This window comes from Bufo bufo, chromosome 4 (assembly GCF_905171765.1).
Source record: "Bufo bufo chromosome 4, aBufBuf1.1, whole genome shotgun sequence".
Taxonomy (NCBI): Eukaryota; Metazoa; Chordata; class Amphibia; order Anura; family Bufonidae; genus Bufo; species Bufo bufo.
Genome location: NC_053392.1, coordinates 460558576 through 460581593, shown reverse-complemented (window position 1 = coordinate 460581593; position 23018 = coordinate 460558576).

The following is a 23018-nucleotide window of genomic DNA, read 5'->3' as shown; positions in this document are numbered from 1 at the left end:
CACTGCCCTCTACCGGTGGCTGTAGGGATTGGCTGTGCTGACAGCCTAGTAAATGCTGCGGTGACGCGCTGTAATCCGTAATCCACGGCCGGTACAGGAGGTTGGAGCACTTCTGGCTGCAGGGGTTCAGGAAGGCCTGGAGCAGATTGTTGTGGCTGCTTCCAGGGTAGCACGTATGGTGGCATGATGCAAGGCTCGACCTTAGGGTTAAAGGTTAATACGCTATTATTAATCTGCCCTACCCTCAGGGTTGGTGGTGGTGACAGGTCCGGTATTATTGGTGCAGGTACAGGCTGTGGCTTCTCTTTAAACTGTAGACGGCCATCCGGGGCTTCTTGAAGGCATCTGGTCCTGCCCGCAGAGCCTGGATCCTCCTGCCAGGTCTCTGGGGTAATGGCAGGGGTAAGCGGCTTGTCAAGTAGAGTGACACCCGCCGCAAAGAGTCCTTGCATGGATCTCATCGGGGTGTACCCGATCTGGTCCCCCGCATAAAGATTGTGCCGGGCCTGGGGCAAGTAGTGTCTCTTGATGGAACGCCGGCCTACGAACAGTTCAGTGCCGGAGTGACTGTCCTGCACAAATCCCACCCCTCTTTCTACCGAGAACCATAGTACGGTTCCGGTTCTCCTTGTCAGCTTGGGATCTCCTTGTTGGGGGTCATCTATCACCTGCTTCACCCATTCCTCGACCGCTGACTTGTATTCCCATGCGGTCTGGGTGAAAGCAGTGATTTTGTGCGGGACGTCGGGATTCAGGCTCCGCAATTTATCATAGCTGGGCGGCGGAGTGGAATCACTGGCCACCTCCGCTGCACCAGTAGGTACTGACAGCGGGGCAGGTTGAGGCCTGGTGACGTTGGCAGGGGTCGCTGGACGCGGTGCAGGTCTGGGCCTGGCAGCGGGTGCTGGGGTCTCTGGACATAGGATTAGACTCGGACCGGGCCTGGGCCTCAGGGAGAGGGGCAGCTCCTACCTGTTGTGGCGGCCGGGCGGCCGGTTCCGGAGCCTCCTGGTGATCATTGTGGCCTTAAGATGCCGTCGGTGGTGCTGGCTCGTCCATTGCTGATGCAGCGACGTCATCGGCGTCCTCCGCGGAAAAAAGTTGTGCGTCTGTGCCCATCTGGGGTGGTGCTTGGTCTTTCTTAGGAGCGCTTGACGTAGCGGAGGGATCCACGGCCTCTGGGAACTTGATCAAGTCCGGGTCTTGTGCAACAGCAATTGGGACTTCAGCAGCGGTTTTCTCCGACTCCTCTGGGATGCTGGCCAGGATAGGTGATGTTGGGCCTTTGGATACGGAGGGATCCATTGCCTCTGGGCCGGTACCAAAGGTTGAGGGACCGCGTCTTTGCAGTAGCTGGGAGACCTGGATCTCCAGCGGTTGTTCAGGATAGACAGGCTCTCCGCCGATGGTCATCTCATTCCACCTGGGACGCGGGTAGGCCATGTTTGCTGTTCTCCGGAACACACAGACTGCCAGAACTAAGGGAGGGGCGCAGAGGGTGGAGTCTTTATCACCTCGGGTTCCAATGGCAAGTTCATGGAGGGCAGTCTCTATTTTTCCCGCTTCTGAAGGGGCGTATTCCTTATCTTCGCGCTCTTGAGGGGGAGTTACTAGGTTTTCCCGCTTCTGGGGGGCGTATTCAGAATTGTCGCGCTCTTGAGAGGGCGTTCCTTTCTTCCTTTGTTTCTGGGCATGAAGATGAAGTGCCATTTTAACAAATATGGCGAATTTCACAATGTCGAATTAACTCTTTGAATGCTGGAGTGCACGTCTAGCGCTGTCTGGCACAGCAATACAGTCACTTTTCAGGGTCTTTGCACAAGCGGCAGCGCTTGCAGTACTGTGAAACATGCAATGGGATCCGTTCACACACACACTTGGATCCGGTTCTGTTAGCAGGGATGGACACACAATTCAATCCGATCCTGTTCGTGACGCCACTTTAATGCAATGAGCAGGACACTGGGTCAGTGGGGATGCTATGCAGTGGGTCAGTTTATATGTGTAATAGTTCGTGACGCCAATTGCAGCTTGCGCAGGTACTGTAGCAGGGCCCTTTAAGATGTAATAACTCACATACCAGGTGAGGAATGCCAGAGGGGGATAATGTCTCTGTATAGTGTGTATAGTGTCAACGGTGTCTCCTACCTTGGTACGGCTGGACTCCTGAATCCTGGCTCACTTGCAATAAAATTGAGTGTGGTCAGTATGAGTAATTGATGAATAATTGAAATCCAAACAGGTAATAGGATCCAACTTGTCTTTACTTAATGATTGGCAGCTTTGATCCATACAAGTTACAGCAATAGTCTTGGATCCCAGCAGGTATTGGCAATATGTGGCAGGAATTTATATATATTCTGCTTCTTGTCATATGCCTTGTAGATCTGGCAGGTATCTATCTTCTGCTCTGTCTGTAGTCTGCTTAGTATGGGCCTGACTAGCTGAAGGAGGAATTTGGCTTCTCCTGGTCTTTGGATAAGTACTCACAGGACTGCTCACAGGGTATGATGTCTTCTTCCTGGAGATCTATAGTTCTGGAGGGCTGCTTTCTTGTCAACCAGCTGAGTTAGATGACTCAGGCTGGAAAGGGTGATCTTTGCTTTAGCCGAGACTTGGATCCTAGGTTGGGATCCCTGTTTCTGGGAGCTCCTACCAACACAGCCTTCCCCAACAGGGGGGCTGGGTCACACTGACTAACTTCCTTCTCCTCCTCATGAGACAGGACATGGGAACATCCCACTTCTGCTCACATAGAGGAGACCAGACTGGAATGGACTATTCCAGGCTGGAGATACTAACTATGACCTGCTACATACTGCTGCCACCTGCTGGTGTACATTGCGATTACAGCTAATATTATGAAACAGGCATATCATGGCAATGCACAGTGGGATTACACAAGATGGACATACACATATGCACCTGACATTATTGTAGCAGGGATTAGAAGTTTTAGTGACATACTTCAGGATGTTACATATGTAATTCTCAAAACTTTTGGCCACGACTGTATATTAAATGGCATGCGAACTTGACCACATTGTATGTCTGAGACTGCTGGCACTGTGACTGGTGGCTGTGGCTGGTGGCACTGACTGATGGCTGAGACGGCTGGCACTTAATGGTGGCTGAGACTGCTGCCACTGTGACTGGAGGCTGTGGCTGGTGGCACTGACTGATGGCTGAGACGGCTGGCACTGACTGCTGGCACTATGACTGGTGGCTGTGGCTGAGACTGCTGGCACTGACTGGTGGCTGAGACTGGTGGCTGTGGCTGGTGGTTGAGACTGCTGGCACTGACTGCTGGCTGTGGCTGAGAGTGCGACTGGTGGCTGAGAGTGCTGGGTGCAGCTGATGTGTGTGGCTGGTGGCACAGACTGTTGACAGGGGCTGAGTCTGCTGGCTGCAGCTGGTGGCTGAGACTGCTGACACTGACTGGTGGCTGTGGCTGAGACTTCTGGCATGGAGTGCTGGCTGTGGCTAAGATTGCTGGCACTGACTGGTGGCTGAGACTGCTGGCTGTGGCTTGTGGCTGAGACTGCTGGCACTGAGTGCTGGCTGTGGCTGAGACTGCTGACACTGATTGGTGGCTGAGACTGCTGGCACTGTGACTGATGGCTGTGGCTGGTGGCAGTGATTGATGGCTGAGACGGCTGGTACTGACTGGTGTCTGAGACTGCTGGCACTGTGACTGGAGGCTGTGGCTGGTGGCATTGACTGATGGCTGAGACGGCTGGCACTGACTGGTGGCTGAGACTGGTGGCTGTGGCCGAGACTGTTGGCTTGTGGCTGAGACTGCTGGCACTGAGTGCTGGCTCTGGCTGAGACTGCTGACTGCGGCTGGTGGCTGAGACTGCTGACACTGACTGGTGGCTGAGACTGCTGGCACTGTGACTGGTGGCTATGGCTGGTGGCACTGACTGGTGGCTGTGGCTGAGACTGCTGTCTGTGGTTTGTGGCTGACACTGCTGGCACTGTGACTAGAGGCTGTGGCTGGTGGCACTGACTGATGGCTGACACAGCTGGCACTGTGACTGGTGGCTGTGACTGCTGACACTGAGTGATGGCTATGGCTGAGACTGCTGGCTGTGGCTGGTGGCTGAGACTGCTGACACTGACTGGTGGCTGAGACTGCTGGCACTGACTAGTGGCTGAGGCTGCTGGCACTGTGACTGGTGGCTGTGGCTGGTGGCACTGACTGATGGCTGAAACGGCCTGCTGGTGGCACTGACTGCTGGCACTAACTGGTGGTGCTGAGACTGGTGGCTAAGACTTCTGGCAGCGGCTGCTGTCTGTGGCTGAGAGTGCTGGGACTGTGCGGCTGTGTGATGCAGGGACAGTAATGGTGGCGGTCCGATGTGGAGAGCACACCATAACCTGCGAGCGGCCGGTGATTGGCCGGCGCGCATGTGTGGACGGTGCGGGCGGCGTCTGGAACGCTGTGTGATGATTGGTCGGTGCACAGTGTGCACTGGTGTGGGCGGCGCGGATGCGTGTGGGTCAACGGTGATTGGTCTGCACATGCCCAGTTCAATTATCGGCACACACGCACACACATGCAGCCCTGAGCACGCACACGTACTTAATCTTCACAATTTATTACACAAAGCTAACATACTCCATTATGACTACTTAGAGTAGTCTTTATAAAATGATTGTAAGAAGCCCATACGCCCTCCCTATAAGAAGTCTATAAATAACTCATGCTTTGATCATGCATAGAACATTGCACACATAGTACAGAGTAGCGCTTCCCCACCCCAAGTCGTTGATGAGGTCAACAGGGGAGGCAGTTTGACAGAAGTGATTTTGAGCCACAAAGAGCTTTCTCTGACGGCAAAACAAAAATAAAAAATTGCTTGAGTAGCAAAAGGTTTAAGAAGCTATAGTATGGAGTATGTTTACCACAGAGCTAAAGGAGTGGGAAGAGGTACAGTATCTCTGAATTTATTGGTGACGTCAGGTGACATTCAGGCTAGAAGAAATTCACTGCCCCAATTGCAGCTGTGCAATAGCTATGACAGCATAGTAGTGCTGTCTAAGGCAATAGCTACACAGCAACATGTGTTGCGTGACTACTTGCTGCTGAAAAGTCGCTGGAAATTTCTTAAATTTTCATTCTACGGTTGTAAAATCTGCACCGCAGGTCAATGTATGCTGTAGATTTTTTATGGAGAGTGGAGATGACTTGGGCTGGTACTGAAAACCGCTGTGGATTTTCAAGACCGAAATCCACGCCAGCAACTTCACAATGTATCAATCCTGTTTGGACGACATTTTTCTACTCTCTCAGAGATATTGGGGCCGGGTTATGTATTTACGCTCTATATCAGTTTTTTGGTTTAGAAAAGTTCCACATTTTGTTACAAGTGTTGTTTTGTGACAAAATGTGCAATGTTTTAGCTTTTTCAGACAACTTTGCCACTTTTCCAAATAGTGGTCGGGCTGTGGTCGAGAGGAGGTTTGCCATGGGTGGGAGCTCCACATCCAGACACATTTACCAACATATGCACCATAAAACTGATGCACATTACACCCAAAAATTTACTACGGGTCCTGGCTGGAGCAGATTTCTGTTCTGGCGCATGGACTGCAAAAATGCAAGGCATCGGATCTTCCTCCAGCAAAGTTTTTACTAAGACCAGGGCATAAAACGCCAGTCTTTAGTAAATGACCCCTATTGGCTCTCTTTAGAGCTGCCTGCCCCTCCATTACACAGTTTTGGTCCAGGGGTTTTCTGGGCTCCAAAAGAAGCCCCCCCAAAACACATTTTTTGTCTTTCTTTTAGGTGTTTTTGCCCATATTGTGTTTTAGGACCTGGTGTTTTTTTAAATGGTGTTTTTTTGTATACCTACCAGTTTATGAAAGCAAAATTACTGCCTGCCTGTAATGTTACTTCCACTATAGAGTTACATGGGAAAAATGCATTGTTATTACAATACAAATACAAAAATGCCTGTTTGTTCTGCATTTAATATTTCCCATAGACTTCCACAACACATATACTCACAATAAACACAAACACACTATGTGTGACACTGGCCTAAAAAGTACAAGTTCATTTTGTAAGAGTAAAGCCACACATACCAGAAAAAATCCACTATGGGATGGCTACAACTCCAGGGCAAATTTGCATATGTTACATTTAAATTTTGATGCGGATTCACTTTGGACTGGACTCCTGCCACTGTACATTTTTGGAAAATTATGTTGGGCCAGTTTCAAACTTGCTTCATTTTTCATTGCAGTGTACAAAAAAACTGGGAAGGTGAAAATAGCCATTAAAGGGAATATGTCGCCAGTTTTATGCTGTCCTAACAGCTCCAGCGCGTGCTGATGAGTCCTCATTTTCATAAGCTCCCGACTCTCCCCTACCCCCTGCCAATGACTGACAGCAGGCATGGGATTCAGTCAGTTCCCTCCAGTTCTCCAGATCCGGTTGTTACAATTACAACTGGATCTGAGAACCGTGTCACCGGCTGAGTCCTGATTCAGTGATTTGGCGGCAGCGGGGCAGCTGGAGATGTTCACTTCCATTGCTTCACGAACCTCTGATCGTTTAGCTCCTTAGTTGGGTGGTAAGTGTGTGCAGTGTGTATATATAGTGTATTTATGTATGTGTACCATGTATATAGTGTACTTATGTGTATGTGTGTTGCATATATATGGTGTATGCATATATAAACATGTGTCATGACGCCATGTTTCCGCCGTTGAGTAGGGAACCTGTTGCTAAAAATTTTAATCCCATCCCTGACTGACAGTATTTTTCCACTGAAATCAGCAGCACAGGATCGGAGACAGCTCATGTATATTCAGGATTCATTGCATGCAACGGATCAGATTAATACAAGATATTAATAAAAGAGCTGGGGCAATTAAAGAAAGTGACCCATCTACAGTCAGGTCCATAAATATTGGGACATCGACACAATTCTAACATTTTTGGCTCTATACACCACCACAATGGATTTGAATTGAAACGAACAAGATGTGCTTTAACTCCAGACTGTCAGCTTTAATTTGAGGGTATTTACATCCAAATCAGGTGAACGGTGCAGGAATTACAGCAGTTTGCATATGTGCCTCCCACTTGTTAAGGTACCAAAAGTATTGGGACAATCGGCTTCTCAGCTGTTCCATGGCCAGGTGTGTGTTATTCCCTCATTATCCCAATTACAATGAGCAGATAAAAGGTCCAGAGTTCATTTCATGTGTGCTATTTGCATTTGGAATCTGTTGCTGTCAACTCTCAAGATGAGATCCAAAGAGCTGTCACTATCAGTGAAGCAAGCCATCATTAGGCTGAAAAAACACAACAAACCCATCAGAGAGATAGCAAAAACATTAGGCCTGGCCAAAACAACTGTTTGGAACATTCTTAAAAAGAAGGAACGCACCGGGGAGCTCAGCAACACCAAAAGACCCAGAAGACCACGGAAAACAACTGTGGTGGATGACCGAAGAATTCTTTCCCTGGTGAAGAAAACACCCTTCACAACAGTTGGCCAGATCAAGAACACTCTCCAGGAGGTAGGTGTATGTGTGTCAAAGTCAATAATCAAGAGAAAACTTCACCAGAGTGAATACAGAGGGTTCACCACAAGATGTAAACCATTGGTGAGCCTCAAAAACAGGAAGGCCAGATTAGAGTTTGCCAAACGACATCTAAAAAAGCATTCACAGTTCTGGAACAACATCCTATGGACAGATGAGACCAAGATCAATTTGTACCAGAGTGATGGGAAGAGAAGAGTATGGAGAAGGAAAGGAACTGCTCATGATCCTAAGCATACCACCTCATCAGTCAAGCATTGTGGTGGCAGTGTCATGGCGTGGGCATGTATGGCTGCCAATGGAACTGGTTCTATTTATTGATGATGTGACTGCTGACAAAAGCAGCAGGATGAATTCTGAAGTGTTTCAGGCAATATTATCTGCTCATATTCAGCCAAATGCTACAGAACTCATTGGACGGCGCTTCACAGTGCAGATGGACAATGACCCAAAGCATACTGCAAAAGCAACCAAAGAGTTTTTTTAAGGGAAAGAAGTAGAATGTTATTCAATGGCCAAGTCAATCACCTGACCTGAATCCAATTGAGCATGCATTTCACTTGCTGAAGACAAAACTGAAGGGAAAATGCCCCAGGAACAAGCAGGAACTGAAGACAGTTGCAGTAGAGACCTGGCAGAGCATCACCAGGGATGAAACCCAGCGACTGGTGATGTCTATGCGTTCCAGACTTCAGGCTGTAATTGACTGCAAAGGATTTGCAACCAAGTATTACAAAGTGAAAGTTTGATTTATGATTATTATTCTGTCCCATTGGTTTTGGCCCCTTAACAAGTGGGAGGCACATGTGCAAACTGTTTTAATTCCTTCACCGTTCACCTGATTTGGATGTAAATACCCTCAAATTAAAGCTGACCGTCTGCAGGTAAAGCACATCTTGTTTATTTCATTTCAAATCCTTTGTGGTGGTGTATAGAGCCAAAAATGTTAGAATTGTGTCGATGTCCCAATATTTATGGACCTGGCTGTATCTGTCACTAGTTTATGTTTTTACCCTTAGATATGATACCATAAACTGGTGACAGATTCCCTATAAGTTAGTTATAGTATTTCTACAAAATTAGATTTTCCATAAGAATACAGATAACAGTACAACACAATGCAAATTTAATTACACAATTTTATGCTTCAAGTGAATATATATATAGTAAAAGGCTGTCCTTCTTCCCTCTGCTGGCATACAAACCTGTTTTTGGCCACATACAGTATACAGTGGGGAATACAGACTAAAATACACTTGTGTAAACAAATCCTTAACATCCTTATTGAATGCCCATATTATGTATGTGAAGCGTGACAGTGTTCTTACTAACCAGTCAGTGTGGTTAACAGCTAGGGAAGGCCAATGTGTAATAACATAGTAGAAACGGCAGAATGTAATGCTCTGTTTCACAGGATACTTTTATTCTTCTAAGAATTTACTTTTAGTCCGTATTAGTTTGAATAATAAACTTCCAATATTTTTCGCCCCATAAGACGTGCTTTTTTCCCCCAAAGTGGGGGAAAAATGTCCCTGCATCTTATGGGGTGAATACTAATGAGCGCTTCCATTATGGAAGCGCTCATTAGTACCAGACCAGGAAGCCTGGGGCTGCAGGCTGCATACATGAGGCTGGGGGCTACAGGCTGCATACATGAGGCTGGGGGCTGCAGACTGCATACATGAGGCTGGGGTTGCAAGCTGCATACATGAGGCTGGGGGCTACAGGCTGCATACATGAGGCTGGGGGCTGCATGCATGAGGCTGTGAGCTGTATACATGAGGCTGGAGGCTGTATACATGAGGCTGCAGGCTGCATACATGAGGCTGGGGGTCTGATCTGAGGCATGGGGGTCTGATCTGATGTCTGTTTGTGGGTATTATTAACATTGGGGGTCTGATTGGGGCTGTCAGCTGAGGTCTGATTAACATTGGGAGTCTGATTGGTGGTCTGATCTGAGGTCTAATGAAAAATATTTTTTTCCTATTGTCCTAGGTGCGTCTTATGGGCTGGTGCGTCTTATAGGGCAGACAATATGTTATATTGTTTGCATATGTGCTCTTCCAAAATAAAAATTGTATACGTTTCTATGTTCTCCATGGAATAAATAGACTTGGCTTTCTAACATGCAAGAATATGGACATTTCACTGCCTACATACAGTATGGAGTCAAGTGCACTGTCCCTCCTGTGTCAACATCATTTACTTGTACAAGAGAACCCACTGATATTTTGCCATAATCATGCCTTTTTATAAAGAGATCTCATTAACACAACCATTCCCCCAACGCTTTTGTTCTCAGTGACATCATACACAAGGTTCCCTGCTCAGGATCTACCTCAGCCAGAGTGAAAGTGAGAATCTCTAGCTCCAGCAGACCTGGTCAGTCAATGTATTACATCCCGGAGTGAAGCACTGAGGGATCAGACAAAGCCATAGTCAGGGGCAAGCCAAGGTCAGGGCAGGCAGAATTTGTGCCGCTCATTGTCAGGAGGGAGATCAGGCAGTGAAGGGTCAAATCGAGAAAACAGGCAAAAGTAAGTACTCAGGCAGAAGAACCTAGAACACCATACCTTTGCAGAAAAGCAGCAGCCTATAACCAATTGCTCAGGCACCTTCCCATAAGAAAGTGCCTAAGATACCCCACAGTAGCCTGCCACTGGCTGGGAAATTATAGAGTCCGCTTTGGGCTCTTAAGAGCCAGAGGGAGTGCTTCTCCATGTCCTATGGGCAAAGAAAGGCCTTGCTGGTAATAATAAGGCTGCAGTCTGTGTGGAGGGAAAGTGCTAATCCAGTGGCTGGTCCCACCAGGGAGGAAGAGGAAGAAGAGGCTGGTGGATCTATGCTGTCGAAATGAAAAGACAAAGGTGCAGATAAGAAGGCAGTAGCTGCCACAGGCTGCTGCGGTAACAGAAGTAACCACTAAACAAGCAATCTCCCTGTTTGCCCCAAAAGTATAGCAGGGGAATTAAATCTATTTGATGCATGTTTCCTTATGTTTGGCTACACCTACACAAGTAGATCCTAAGAGAAGCAAGCAATGTATTTAGCTGTAGTATATTATTTTTTAACATTTTAGTTGTCCTGCAGATTCTTGGTATTGAGCCAATAGCAGGAGACAATTTTGGGCTTCCCGTTGGCCAAACTTTAGAAGTAAAGCAGAACAAAGACAGCTCTAGTGATAAGAGCAAGACTGCATCCACTTAACTTTTTCACTAAGAAATCAAACCAATATTTTACAATGTGGAGAACATGCTCAGGAATGTTCACATAATCAAAACATGTAACAATGACATTATGAGTTCCATGAAGGGAGTGGAAAGCATAAGAAAAGTGAGCCCCAAAGTATTATTTATAGACCAGCAAGCTCATCTATCCTCAGGTATTAAACAGGGGTCAGACTTATCAACATGAAAAATATCTATTGGCTGATAAATATTTCTATATAATATGTGAGGTCTGTGCCTCAAATCTCTGACGTAGTTCTACGAGGCCACTAAATATGAGTCATTTAGTAGTTTAGAAATTACCATTCACCTGAGTAGTTATTGGGAAATAACATTCAAGAACCTTAAACAATGTACCTCACATGTGGTACATATCACTAAAGTAGCCACTTCAAGACATTACAGGGAGTGCAGAATTATTAGGCAAATTAGTATTTTGACCACATCATCCTCTTTATGCATGTTGTCTTACTCCAAGCTGTATAGGCTCGAAAGCCTACTACCAATTAAGCATATTAGGTGATGTGCATCTCTGTAATGAGAAGGGGTGTGGTCTAATGACATCAACACCCTATATCAGGTGTGCATAATTATTAGGCAACTTCCTTTCCTTTGGCAAAATGGGTCAAAAGAAGGACTTGACAGGCTCAGAAAAGTCAAAAATAGTGAGATATCTTGCAGAGGGATGCAGCACTCTTAAAATTGCAAAGCTTCTGAAGCGTGATCATCGAACAATCAAGCGTTTCATTCAAAATAGTCAACAGGGTCGCAAGAAGCGTGTGGAAAAACCAAGGAGCAAAATAACTGCCCATGAACTGAGAAAAGTCAAGCGTGCAGCTGCCAAGATGCCACTTGCCACCAGTTTGGCCATATTTCAGAGCTGCAACATCACTGGAGTGCCCAAAAGCACAAGGTGTGCAATACTCAGAGACATGGCCAAGGTAAGAAAGGCTGAAAGACGACCACCACTGAACAAGACACACAAGCTGAAACGTCAAGACTGGGCCAAGAAATATCTCAAGACTGATTTTTCTAAGGTTTTATGGACTGATGAAATGAGAGTGAGTCTTGATGGGCCAGATGGATGGGCCCGTGGCTGGATTGGTAAAGGGCAGAGAGCTCCAGTCCGACTCAGACGCCAGCAAGGTGGAGGTGGAGTACTGGTTTGGGCTGGTATCATCAAAGATGAGCTTGTGGGGCCTTTTCGGGTTGAGGATGGAGTCAAGCTCAACTCCCAGTCCTACTGCCAGTTTCTGGAAGACACCTTCTTCAAGCAGTGGTACAGGAAGAAGTCTGCATCCTTCAAGAAAAACATGATTTTCATGCAGGACAATGCTCCATCACACGCGTCCAAGTACTCCACAGCGTGGCTGACAAGAAAGGGTATAAAAGAAGAAAATCTTATGACATGGCCTCCTTGTTCACCTGATCTGAACCCCATTGAGAACCTGTGGTCCATCATCAAATGTGAGATTTACAAGGAGGAAAAACAGTACACCTCTCTGAACAGTGTCTGGGAGGCTGTGGTTGCTGCTGCACGCAATGTTGATGGTGAACAGATCAGAACACTGACAGAATCCATGGATGGCAGGCTTTTGAGTGTCCTTGCAAAGAAAGGTGGCTATATTGGTCACTGATTAGTTTTTGTTTTGTTTTTGAATGTCAGAAATGTATATTTGTGAATGTTGAGATGTTATATTGGTTTCACTGGTAAAAATAAATAATTGAAATGGGTATATATTTGTTTTTTGTTAAGTTGCCTAATAATTATGCACAGTAATAGTCACCTGCACACACAGATATCCCCCTAAAATAGCTAAAACTAAAAACAAACTAAAAACTACTTCCAAAAATATTCAGCTTTGATATTAATGAGTTTTTTGGGTTCATTGAGAACATGGTTGTTGTTCAATAATAAAATTAATCCTCAAAAATACAACTTGCCTAATAATTCTGCACTCCCTGTAGATGGTTGTCAGATGTACTGATCTTTGAGAAAAATATTGTGTTAGGTGAGTGTGAATGCAAGTGTGGAAGCAGATTACCCCCTTACAGTCACAATCAAGTTCACAGGTCCAGCGAATGACAACGTGCCCCTTGTGTCTTGTCATGTTGGGCACAAATCGTCGGTCTTTAGCGCTGCTCTAGGATGTTTTACATGCTAGGGCGGTGTTAAAGACCACCCATTAGTTCCGGTGACGTCACTGGGATAAATTCTAGGCAGAAGCCTCAGCCGAGCATACTGAGAAAAAGCCGCTATGTCACCAACAGTAAACAAACAGTCCTTGTCCCGCGCTATGCACCCGAATAACCCCTTTGATAGGTAGAAAAGTCACGTTTTGTCAGTAGAAGGAGTGCATAGGGGCAGCGATCTGTGTGTGTGTTTTACAGTGAGGGCAGCTGGTGGAAAGTGGAAAGCTGTTCATGTAATGCACTTCAGGCACAAAAATCATCGCATTTAAATGTGTCAATACCATTGTGTTCATAAAAGGGGAAATATAATTGTGTCTGTCTACTAATTAGTAAAAACACTTGCAATTTTTCTACTGTTCAAATTTCTGCAGTTCAGCACATTTTACTGCTTCAATATACCAGTTTAATTCAGTACATTTAATGCATGAATATACCATTGTAAGTTGTTAATACTATTGTGCAGTGGGTTCATAGAAGCAGGGCCGTCTTTAATGCGGGGCAAAAGGGGCAGCTGCCCCGGGCCCAGTTGCTCCTGGGGGGCCCAAGGCAGCTGCCTCTTGAGCCCTGCTGGCCACTGCCCACAAATTATGGGGTGAAAACTAATCAGCGTTTCCATTATGGAAGCGCTGATTAGTACCGGAGGACCGGGAAGCGGTGAAAGCTCTGTACTTACCGCTTCCTGGTCCTCGGCTGTCGGCTGTGCAGTGGCTGCGCACAGCGTGACCTCATGCTGTGCACAGCCTTCACAGCCGACAGCCAAGGATCAGGAAGAAGAGAGAAAGTGCTGGTGGGGAGGAGCGACGGCATCCAGGAGAGGTAAGTTGTTTATTTTTATTTTTTGCGCTGATGGCTGGGGGCTGATACATGAGGCTGGGGAGCTGATACATGAGGCTGGGGGAGCTGATACATGAGGCTGGGGGCTGATACATGAAGCTGGGGGATGATACATGAGGTTGTGGGCTGATATATGAGGCTGGGGGGCTGATATGAGGCTGGGGGGCTGATATGAGGCTGGGGGCTGATACATGAGGCTGGGGTTTGGACCTTTACAAAGAGGTTGGACTTTGATGCAGTGAGTTCCCCAGGATGTGGTTACAGATCTCTGATCTACAATGGCTGTGTAGAAATTAAATTGGAAGCAAGAACAGAAGCAGACTTAAATTTTAGGCAGAGTAAGAGAGAATAGTCTTAGCCAAGAGTGCAATCAGAAAGAGTACTGGAGGATTAGGAGGTAGTCAGAGTAGGTAAATTAAGCTAAGGGTCAAACCAGGAGTCGAGGAGATAACTATGCATCATAATCAGGAATGTACCAAGAGTGCAAACCAGAAACAATGCCAAAGCAATAACTAGGAGCTAGAGTCAATACTAAAAGTCCTGGTCATCATAGAAACATGATGCCAAGTTGCCAACATTCTGAAATGCAAGGCCATGGCTGGAGACAGGGAGAGCGTTGTGTTGCATGTGGCAAAAGAAAGCTGCTGATGAGAGGAGAGGGGAGTAACAGCCACAGCATGAATCCCCATTCTTCATGTTAGGTACATAAGGAGGTAGAAATACTAAAGTCACTCTACTAGCTGCACTATAGAAATGTTATCTTTAGTAATAACTATACAAAATACATAACTAATAACAAAGTTAATAATTATAATAACTGCCTTTTACTTTGATTGGGAAACCTGGGCACAGAATGGGTGTAGTATGGGGCCCATTTAATACAGCTGCTTGAGGTCTTCTGCAACAAGTATTCCACTGTGTCCTTAGAATACAGCCAGTCAGCCAATAGCAATGTATTTTTTTTATCTTCCCATCTTGATATGCTCCCTTTTGCCTTCTTGCCTGTCATACTTATCCCATTACCACTTCTCAATGCAACATGCAATTTATCAGAAGTGTCACAATGGAACATATCTAGGGTATGTGTTCGAAATCATCAGCTTATCAATGGCTTTGATTTAGCAGAGTGTAGAGTAATCATAAACACATTGAAGAGTCTCTCAAGCCATTGGTCTGTATGACGTAAACACAATATATCATCTACACATGTAGTCAGACCTGCCATCCAGTGCTAAATCACACATTGTGAGCAGCTGTTAGTCAGCAAAGGATGCCTAGGGCAATAGAACAGATGATGAGATGGTGAAGGTAAACCCTTACAGACTGAGTGATGTACTGTAAGTGCTGAGGAATACCATATGTAGCATTTGGTGGTCCGTATTGTATTTCAGATTCCTGCCAATTCCTACTGTGTTCCCAGATATTGAAGGCTAAAGTGGTTACCCAACCATAAGGCCTCATGCACACAACAGTATTTTTTCACGGTCCGCAAAACGGGGTTCCGTTGTTCCGTGATCCTTTTCCGTTTTTGTTTCCGTGTGTCTTCCTTGATTTTTGGAGGATCACCAGACATGAAGGAAAGTGAAAAAAAATCTAAGTCAAGTTTGCCTTGCAAATGATAGGAAAAAAACTGACGCGAACGCGCATATGCGGATGACAATCTTGTGTGCCTCCGTGTTTTTTCACGGACCCATTGACTTGAATGGGTCCGTGAACCGTTGTCTGTGAAAAAAATAGGACAGGTCATATTTTTTTGACGGACTGGAAACACAGATCACGGACGCGGATGACAAACGGTGCATTATCCGAGTTTTCAACTGACCCATTGGAAGTCAATGGGTCCGCAGAAAATCACGGAAAACGGAACAACGGACATGGAACACAACAACGGTCGTGTGCATGAGGCCTAAGAACTTATCACATATCCACAGGACCCCCACCTATCACAAGAAAACCAGAAGGAATGGAATGATGGTCACACATGTGCACTGGTGCTTCATTCGTTTTCTATGGGATTGCAGAAGATAGCCGAGAACAATGTCTGGCTGTCTCCAGCAATGGTGGTATTATATGTGGAGGAAAGGCAAGTTAGATATCAATATAGGGAAGGGTTCTTTACAGTTAAAGTAGTCAGACTATGGAATTACCATACCTATGGCAAGAAGTAGAAATGACAGATACAGTACTATATCAAAATTAAGAAGAGTTCATAGAGTTTTTTGTGTGAGTTTTTTGTGTGAAAAAGTTTTGATAGTTGCAAGGGAATATTACGCTCTGCATTCTCAAATCATGTTTACTAAAAGGATCTCATTATTATGGCAATAGAATAAAATAGTAATAATAATATAATTGTAATATGGTAACATTATGATAATCCTGTATTGGGCTACGTTTGTCAAGGTTAATGCAGGGTGGTCCATGAAAAAGTAGCCCACCTCCAATATGTCCAAATCAAACTGCCTAATAATCTGTCTTAGTTGTCCTTAGCAATCAGAGTTCAGCTTTCAGTTCCTACAGCACTCTGAAAAAATGAAAGCTGAGCTCTGATTGGTTGTTATGGACAATTAAGACAGTTTTACTATTAGGCAGTTTGATTTGGAGATACTGGAGGCGGCCTACTTTACAGTAGTCTCAGCACCAGCAGTCAGTGCCAGTCATCCAGCCACATCCACCAATTACAGTGCCAGATGTGTTAGCCACCAGTCAGTGTCAGCAGTCTCAGCCACCAGTCGCAGTAGCACCAGTCAGTGCTAGCCATGTCAGCCACCAGTCTCACCCACTAGTCAGTGTCAGCAGTCACAGCCACCAGTCACAGTGCCAGCAGTCTCAGCCACAGCCAACAGTCTCGGCCACCAGCCACAGCCACCAGTCTCAGCCACCAGTCAGTGCCAGCAGTCTCAGCCACCAGTCAGTGCCAGTGCCATTTAAAGGGTTGTCTGGGTTCAAAGCTGAACCCGGACATACCTCCATTTTCACCCAGGCAGCCCCCCTGACTTGAGCATCGGAACAGTTCATGCTCCGATGCTCTCTTTTGCCCTGCGCTAAATCGCGCACCCTCACTGGTGGGCGGGATTTAGCGATGACCTAGCCAGTAAAACGGCTAGGGCAGCGCTAAAGCCCGCCCATCAGAGTCGGTGATGTCACGAACACACTGCCGGGCGGAAGCTTCCACTCGGCAGTGTGTTATGATAAACAAAAGAGCCTTTGCCATGCGCGATTTAGCGCAGGGCAAGGGAGCGCATCGGAGCATGAAATGCTAGCCACAGGGGGGCTGCCTGGGTGAAAATAAGGGTATGTCCGGATTCAGCTCTGAACCTGGACAACCCCTTTAATATAGACTGTTCCTACTAATGTTTATGCACTAATGTTCTAGCTCCCGTTATTGTAACGGGCTTAATATCTAGTCTAATATATAAAGCTGAGTGTATGTGTGTGTGTGTGTATGCATGTATGTCCACTAAAGGAATCCGCACCATTGCATTTACAGTCACGAAATTTGGCACACAGGTACATCAGGTGTCTGGGAAGATTTTAGACCAGGTCTCAGCTCTCTAGGACGTACCGTTCCTGAGATATTCCCCAAAAATGCATTAGCCAATAGAAGCTTGGTCACATGACCCTTATCAGCCAATAGAAGCTCGCAGGCCGTTAGCCTCCATATACACAGATTTACTCCAGGTTTCCATAACAACCCAGCCATTTTTCTTCACTGCTGTAGGTGAGCTTTAAAGGAAATCTGTCACCAGGATAATCGCTATTGACGTAAAGCCATGGCCTAATAGCACTAAGTACCTTATTTTAAGATGTGCCTTTGTGCCAGCAATAGATGTTTTTATCCTCTGAAAATCCAGTTTATTTGGTATACAAATGAGCCAGTAAGGTGCCCAGAGGGGCGTCACTCTTGCAGGAAGGATCCCAGACATGCCCTCTGCCACAATGTGTCCACCCTCAAAAGACAAACTTAAAATCCATCCCCAGGTCCTTCTAAGCCACGCCCCTGATCCAGTTAGGCCACACACTCTCTCACTCCTCAGCCGACGGGGATTGAAAAAAATGAAGGTAAAAATCAACTTCTAGGTCCTGCTAAGCCACGCCCCGATATGGTTAGGCCACGCCCCTTCCCACTCCTCAGCCGACAGGGATTGAAAAAATGAAGTTAAAAATCAACTTTTGTCAGCTGCAGGGGTGGGAGGGACATTGACTTTCTTCCTGCAGCTCACACATTCAGACAGCACTGTGCTGCTGTCTGAGAGTGAGCTGTTCAAAAGGACATCCTTGTGTCCGTCCAGGCCCTGCGCCGGACGGAGGACAGGGAGTCTGAAAGCTGGACTGTCCGGCCTAAAACTGGCCAACCTCTGGCCACCCTAGGGGCAGGCTGCTGTGGAGGTCACAGTTAAGGGGATGGTCCGCTATGGAGGTCAGTGTTAAGGGGCAGATTGCTGTAAAGGCCACTGTTAAGGGGGCGGGCCCCTGTGGAGGTCATTGTCAAGGGGGTGGTGTGCTGTGAAACTCACTGTTAAAGGGGAAGGCTGCTGTAAAGGTCAAAATTAAGGGGGTGGGCTGCTGTGGAGGTCCAATTTTAAGGGACAGGGCACTGTGGGGGGTCAGTGTTAAGAGTTGGGGGGCTGTGGGGGTCACTGTTAAGGGGGAGGGGTTATGTAGATATCACTGTTATAATGGATAGTGTTGATATCTTTTAACGACACACCCAAACATTAAATGAAATAGATTAAATATACCCGAGCGAAGCCGGGTCCTTCAGCTAGTATATATATATATATATATATATATAAATGGAAGATGAAGACGCAGCACACTTGTCGGTTGGGTGCAAAATCAGGCCAATATGAACCAGCACCAAGGTTCCATTCAATAAGAAGGAAGAAGCCAGCAGCACACCATTAAGATCAAAAAAACACGTGTCATGTAGCGACGTTTCAACCGCTTGTTGCTGTCTTTCTCAAGCTATGTGCACATGTGTTACAATGATATATAAAGGTGTGTCAATTCATAATACAAAAAATCCAATTAGCTTTAAAATAAGCAAAATTCATAGCAAATTACAGACGACAGTGCAAACGACAGTGCCTCGTAAACAATACATGATATATAGTAACAATACATAATGAGATACAATTGATAATTAAAAAATACAGGTGTACCCAATACATGATGTGGATTAAAAACTCACAAAGTCAGCTGGTAAACTGCGCGCGCCGAGCATAGCGGTCTCGGAGGCGTCCACATTCGGTTACTGCGCATGCGCGAGTACAAGGGATCTTGCGGTATCTCCAACGCAAGGAAACTTAATGGAGACCTCATCAAAGATGGTGTGATCCAAGGATGCTCACATGTGCTCATGCTCGAGCAATAGTGGCCACCCAATATAGAGTCATGTGATCCTTGTCACATGATTCAGATAGAAACAGGTAAACAAGAGATGGGGATGTAAAGGATCAAAGCGATAGGTAGCGAATCAAGACCGTATCAACGGTGGGAACGCTGCCATGGAACCCCAAAGTCAAGTGTCCCACCAACCCACTTACTCCTATACAGACCCATTCATGAACCAAATATTCAACGTGGGAAAAAATGTTTTACAGTCAGGACCAACCGGGTCAGCAGTAAAGTCATCACTCGCAAAATACTCCCAGCAATGAGTTTTTTGGGGTACCCTCGAGCAGCAAATTTCCTACTCTTTTCCATAAGCCGTACATCCCTAGTGGGTTTATCCCTTACAGTCCTCTTGATTGTGGATTCTGAGGGATAAACCCACTAGGAATGAACGGTTTATGGAAATTAGTAAGAAATTTGCTGCTCGAGGGTACCCCAAAAAACTCATTGCTGGGAGTATTTTGCAAGTTGACACCAATCAAGCACAAACCCCATGCAATGATACTACAAGAGCCCCACGCATTCCTTTCATTTCACAATATTCTGCTGATAGTCCGCAAATTGCGTCGGTCATCAGAAAACATTGGAAGATTATAGGGAATAGTTTTCCTCAGAGGGGGCGGAACTTGGGTGATAGGTTGGTCAAGTCTGATGTGGGTAGCAACAGGACCACTGTGAGGTCGCTATGTGGCTCCACACGGACTGGTTGCTATCCATGTCATCACTGTGTGAATTGCTGCCTCATGCTCAAGGGGGATTCTTTTCGTAATCCTGCGACAAATAAAATGATTAAGATCGCTCAGTATCTGACGTGTAAATTCGTCCTACGTGGTCTACCTACTGTCATGCCCATGTGAGGCGTGGTATGTTGGGGAGATCACGTGGGACGTTAAGACACGTTTAAATCAGCATAGATATTCTATCAGAAAAGAAAAAATGGATTTGCCAGTTTCCAAGCATTTTAAGGAGGCGAGTCACTCTGAAAAGGATTTGAGGTTTCGTATATTGGAGCAGGTACAGATGGGCAGATGGGGTGGCGATAGGAAGGCTCTCCTTAAAAAGCGAGAGCTATTTTGGATATTTACTTTGAAGACCCTCAAGCCAAATGGTTTGAATGTTGACTTTAGGGTGGATTAGTGGTGTCTCTCCCTGTGTACCATGTTGTCCTTATCCCCTGGTATGGTTATATTGAACATGTGTATAATACAACTAAGCTGAAATATAAATAGTTTTTAATGAATAACACTTTCCTTTTTTTGTATTATTTGTAGATTCAGCTATTAATCACAACTCCAGTTGGCATCCTGTGTGAAGATACGAGCATTTCAGTCCCCATCAGCTATCCACATTCTGTTCTATATATTTTGCTGATATTTTTTATGATGGCCGCGTCTGTATAGTGCCATACATGTGACATGGTATATATTGCAATTTTTGGTCCACCTATACATGAACATTTTTTGTAATATATGACACCCGAGAAGGTGTCGTCCCCTTTCTTTTAAGGGGTCATGCCAGCTCTGGTTTTATACATGCAGGGCATACGTGTGGATTTGTTCAGTGTCTCATTGGGTGCATTGACGGTGCTGCCCTACCACAGTGATGACTTTACTGCTGACCCGGTTGGTCCTGACTGTGAGACATTTTTTCCCACGTTGAATATTTGGTTCATGAATGGGTCTGTATAGCAGTAAGTGGGTTCCATGGCAGCGTTCCCACCACCGACTACTAGGGAATCATTGACCGTTGATACGGTCTTGATTCGATACCTATCGCTTTGATCCTTTACATCCCCATAGTCTTGTTTACCTGTTTCTATCTGAATCATGTGACAAGGATCACATGACTCTATATTGGGTAGCCACTATTGCTCGAGCATGCGCACATGTGAGCATCCTTGGATCAGGCCATCTTTGATGAGGTCTCCATTAAGTTTCCTTGTGCTGGAGATACCGCGAGATCCATTGTTCTCGCACATGCATAGTAACCGAATGTGGACGCCTCCGAGACCGCTATGCTCGGTGCGCACAGTTTACCAGCTGACTTTGTGAGTTTTTAATCCACATCATGTATTGGGTACACCTGTATTTTTTAATTATCAATTGTATCTCATTATGTATTGTTACTATATATCATGTATTGTATTAAGAGGCACTGTCACTTTATTTCAATCATGTATTTCTCACATTGATGCTGATGAACTTGTAGCTTTTTTAAATGTAATTTGCTATGAATTTTGCTTATTTTAAGGCTAATTGGATTTTTTGTATTATGAATTGACACACCTTTATATATCGTTGTTGTAACACATGTGCACAAAGCTTGAGAAAGACCGCAACAAGCGGTTAAAGCGTCGCTACATGACACTGGGTGAATAAACCACACGTGTTTTTTTATCTTAATGGTGTGCTGCTGGCTTCTTCCTTCTTATATATATATACAGTACAGACCAAAAGTTTGGACACACCTTCTCATTCAAAGAGTTTTCTTTATTTTCATGACTATGAAAATTGTAGATTCACACTGAAGGCATCAAAACTATGAATTAACACATGTGGAATTATATACATAACAAACAAGTGTGAAACAACTGAAAATATGTCATATTCTAGGTTCTTCAAAGTAGCCACCTTTTGCTTTAATTACTGCTTTGCACACTCTTGGCATTCTCTTGATGAGCTTCAAGAGGTAGACCCCTGAAATGGTTTTCACTTCACAGGTGTGCCCTGTCAGGTTTAATAAGTGGGATTTCTTGCCTTATAAATGGGGTTGGGACCATCAGTTGCGTTAAGGAGAAGTCAGGTGGATACACAGCTGATAGTCCTACTGAATAGACTGTAAGAATTTGTATTATGGCAAGAAAAAAGCAGCTAAGTAAAGAAAAATGAGTGGCCATCATTACTTTAAGAAATGAAGGTTAGTCAGTCAGCCGAAAAATTGGGAAAACTTTGAAAGTAAGGGCTATTTGACCATGAAGGAGAGTGATGGGGTGCTGCGCCAGATGACCTGGCCTCCACAGTCACCGGATCTGAACCCAATCGAGATGGTTTGGGGTGAGCTGGACCGCAGAGTGAAGGCAAAAGGGCCAACAAGTGCTAAGCATCTCTGGGAACTCCTTCAAGAAAGTTGGAAGACCATTTCAGGGGACTACCTCTTGAAGCTCATCAAGAGAATACCAAGAGTGTGCAAAGCAGTAATCAAAGCAAAAGGTGGCTACTTTGAAAAACCTAGAATATGACATATTTTCAGTTGTTTCACACTTATTTGTTATGTATATAATTCCACATGTGTTAATTCATAGTTTTGATGCCTTCATAGTCATGAAAATAAAGAAAACTCTTTGAATGAGAAGGTGTGTCCAAACTTTTGGTCTGTACTGTACAGTTGCAAGAAAAAGTATGTGAACCCTTTGGAATGATATGGATTTCTGCACAAATTGGTCATAAAATGTGATCTGATCTTTATCTAAGTCCCAACAATAGACAATCACAGTCTGCTTAAACTAATAACACACAAAGAATTAAATGTTACCATGTTTTTTTTTAACACACCATGTAAACATTCACAGTGCAGGTGGAAAAAGTATGTGAACCCTTGGATTTAATAACTGGTTGAACCTCCTTTGGCAGCAATAACTTCAACCAAACGTTTCCTGTAGTTGCATATCAGACGTGCACAACGGTCAGGAGTAATTCTTGGCCATTCCTCTTTACAGAACTGTTTCAGTTTATTATATTCTTGGGATGTCTGGTGTGAATCGCTTTCTTGAGGTCATACCTCAGCATCTCAATCGGGTTGAGGTCAGGACTC